Below are 3596 nucleotides of genomic sequence, written 5' to 3' on the forward strand. Positions count from 1 at the left end.
GAGAGGGACATCATGCTTGGTAGGGACAGCGCAGGAGGGGAAGACCCTCTATGAGGTGTATTGATTCAGTTACTGGGGTAATCGGGACGGGTGTATCAGACACAGTGCAATTGGCACAGGACAGAGCAGAGTTTAGGGCTATTGTACATAGGGTTGCTGTGAGTCGCAAGTGACTCGACGGCACATAACAACAACAGCATTTGTGTGTGTTTGTCTGGCTGTATATATGTATATAAAACAAAATTATACTTGCCATTTTAACCATTAAAAAGTATATAATTCAGTGCCATTAATTTTATCCAGTATATTATGCTTCCTCACCATTATCCATTTCCTAAAATTGTACATTACCCCAACAGAAAATATGAACCCTTTAAGTATTGACTCCCCATGTTTTCTGCTCCAGCTCCTGGTAATAATCACTAATAAACTGCCTGAATGGATTGCATAGCCTTCATATTTCATGTACTTTGACTATTCATGTACTGTCTGACTGACTATTCCTCAATATTTTTCTTCTTTCAGATAATATTGTAAATGGAATTGCTTCTTTCCTTTTTTTGCATTGTTCATTGCTGGAGTATAAAAATAACTGATTTTTGTTGATCTCAGGCCCTGTAACCTTTTTTGTTCATTTAATAGCTTTGTGGTAGGTTTCCTGTGGATTCTTTGAGACTTTATATAAACTCATGCCATCTGCAAATGAGGTAGTTTTGCTTACTTTCTGAATTGGGGGACTTTTCATTTATTTTCTTGCCTACTTGGTCCAACTAGAACTTCCAGGACAATGTTGAAAAACAGTGGTAGAATTGGACATGCTTGTCTGATTCCTGATCTTAGGGAGAAAGCTTTTAAGATTACTAAATGCCTTTGTTCTTGAACCACCTTTGCACTCTTGGGCTAAATCCCACTTAATCTTGATGTATAATCATTGTAATATTTTTTTATTCAGTTTGCCAGCATTTTGCAGAGAATTTCTTTGTATTTGTGTTCATAAGGGATATTGCTCTGTATAGTTTTCTTCTGGTGTCTTTTGTCTGCCCTTGGTATCAAGGTAGTTCTGGCCTCACAAAATGAACATGTATTTCCTCTTATCTTTTGAAAGCGTTTGAAAAGAATGTTGTAAGTTCTTTAAATTCTTGCTAAACAGCCAAATTTGTCATATGACCTAACAGTTTCACTCTCCATTATATACCCTAGGGATCTAATAGATGCCCATTTATGTTCATCATAGCACTGAACAGACTAGCAAAAACAATGGTAAGAACAGATGAATTGATAATTAAAATATGGTACATACATGCAATGTGCCACTACACAGTGATAAAGAAAATGTATTCCCAAAACATCTTGGAAAATGGATGAACCCAGTCTGACATCCATCAGTTTCATAGTAAGAAAGGAGAATCCTCTCAGTAGCAGCTCAAGGTCAATTTCTTTGAGATAAGCCTGCACTCCCAAGCTCCAAACTTTTTTACTAATTCTTATGCTGATGTACTCTATTTTTCTGATGGAGTCAAGAATTCATCTCATTGACTACACAGAACCAATACAATACAATACAATACAATACAATACAATACAATACCTGCTACTTAAAAGTCATAGACTTTATTAGAAAGGTAACAGGTTGCACTTCTGGATCAGGAACTCAGAATACATCTTTTGAGTTAGGATATCTACTTGGCCTCTGAAGTGTTACAAAGCTCTTTTCAGCTCCATCAGTATTAAAGCAACCCATTCCACTGCAGAGCCAGGCCCAGAGATAAACAGTCAAAGCTGCATATGTTGTAGGGTTGTAGATGAACACACTAACTCTCCACCTGTAAGCACTTGCTTCACCAGGATATCTACTGCCTGCAGATACTCAGCTCTCTTACCCAGTAGTCCCAGGAGCCTATGTCTCTGACCGGTTATAGTTTCTTAGTTCTATTGCCTTCACTCACCATCTCTTGCTAGTGTTATAGCTCTCTGTAGACTGGGTTGTGGAGGTAAGCAAAGAACGCATCCTGGTACTTCTTGATGACTGTGAAGAATTCCCCCTTTCTTCCTCTGGGATGGCAAAACCCCACATTAGAGTCTTATTTACATTATTACATTATTAGAAAGCTATTCCTATTCATAGACTCCAGGTTCCTCATACTTCTTCCTACCCAGTCATTTCTCTATGTACTGCTCTAACCATTTTTTTATGAACTTCCATAATATTTTGCTTTCATGTGACAATAATAATGTTATTTGATAATTTCCACATTATCTTGGATCACATTTCCTGGGAATGGGAAAAAAGTTGGATTTCTTCCAGTCAGCTGGCCAGGCAGCTGTCTTCGAAAAAGGAAATATGAGTTGCATCTCTTAGTTGAAACATTTCAGTTGCTATCCCATCAGTTCCTGGAGCCTTATTTTATGCCAGTGCATTCAGTACACCTTGAACTTCTTCCTTCATTACCTTTGGCCCTTAATCATACAGCACTTCTGAGGAATTTCATTGTGAACCAATTTTTTGGTACAGTGACTCAGTATTCCCTCCATTTTCTTTTAATACTTCCTGAATCATTCTGATTTTGCCCATAACATCTCTCAGTATTACAAGACAAGAGAAGAACAGCCAGAAGGTCAAGCTGATTTTAGAAGAGCCTGTGGCACCAGGGATATCGCTACTGATGTCTGGAGGATCCTGGCTGGAAGCAGAGAATACCAAAAGAATGTCTATCTGTGCTTTATTGACTATGTAAAGGCATTTTGAGTGTGGATTGTAACAAATTATGGCTGACATTGACAAAAATGGAAATCCCAGAACACTTAATTGTACGCATGCAAAACGTATACCTAGACCAAGACACTGTTATGCAAACAGAGCAGGGGAATACTACATGATTTATAATTAAGAAAGATGCAGGAGTAGCCATATTAATCTCTGATAAAATAAATATCAATGTAAAAACCATCACGGAATACAAGGAAGGTCACTACATAATGCTGAAAGGGTCAATAGAACAAGAGGACATAACAATAATAAATATCTATGCACCAAATAAAAGACCAGCAAAATATATAAAACAAACATTAACAAAACTGAAAAGGGAAATAGACAACACTACTATAGTGCTGGGAGACTTCAGTACACCCCTCTCAAGAAAAGACAGAACTACCAGAAAAAAACTCAACAGAGATACTGAAGAATTAAATCACACAATAAACCAACTTGACCTCATAGGTATCTATAGACTAATGCCCCCCAAAAAAGCAAAGTAAACCTTCTTCTCCAAAGTACATGGAACATTCTCTAAACTAGATCACATTCTAGGTCACAAGGCAAGAATCAATAAATTCAAAAACATAGAAATAATACAAAACATCTTGTCAGACCATAATGCCAAAAAATTAGAAATTAATAATATGATGATAAAGGAGAAAAAAACCATACATCTGGAAGCTGAACAACACCTTGCTTGAACATGACTGGGTAGTAGAAGAAATAAAAAACGAAATTAAAAAGTTACTTGAAACTAATGACAATGAAAACACCACTTGCCAAAAACCTCTGGGAAGCAGCCAAAGCAGTAATCAGAGGTCAATTTATAGCAATAAGCAAA

At 37.0% G+C, this 3596-nt stretch overlaps 1 protein-coding gene across 1 annotated transcript in view; it reads left to right on the forward strand.

Annotated features, from left to right (window-relative positions):
* Positions 1-3596, forward strand: part of GID4 (GID complex subunit 4) — a 77817-nt gene that overhangs the window by 8908 nt on the left and 65313 nt on the right. The gene's annotated exons all lie outside the window — the stretch shown is intronic.

Source organism: Elephantulus edwardii, unplaced genomic scaffold (genome assembly GCF_000299155.1).
Source record: "Elephantulus edwardii isolate Elephantulus edwardi_28Jun2011 unplaced genomic scaffold, EleEdw1.0 scaffold00314, whole genome shotgun sequence".
NCBI classification, from domain to species: domain Eukaryota; kingdom Metazoa; phylum Chordata; class Mammalia; order Macroscelidea; family Macroscelididae; genus Elephantulus; species Elephantulus edwardii.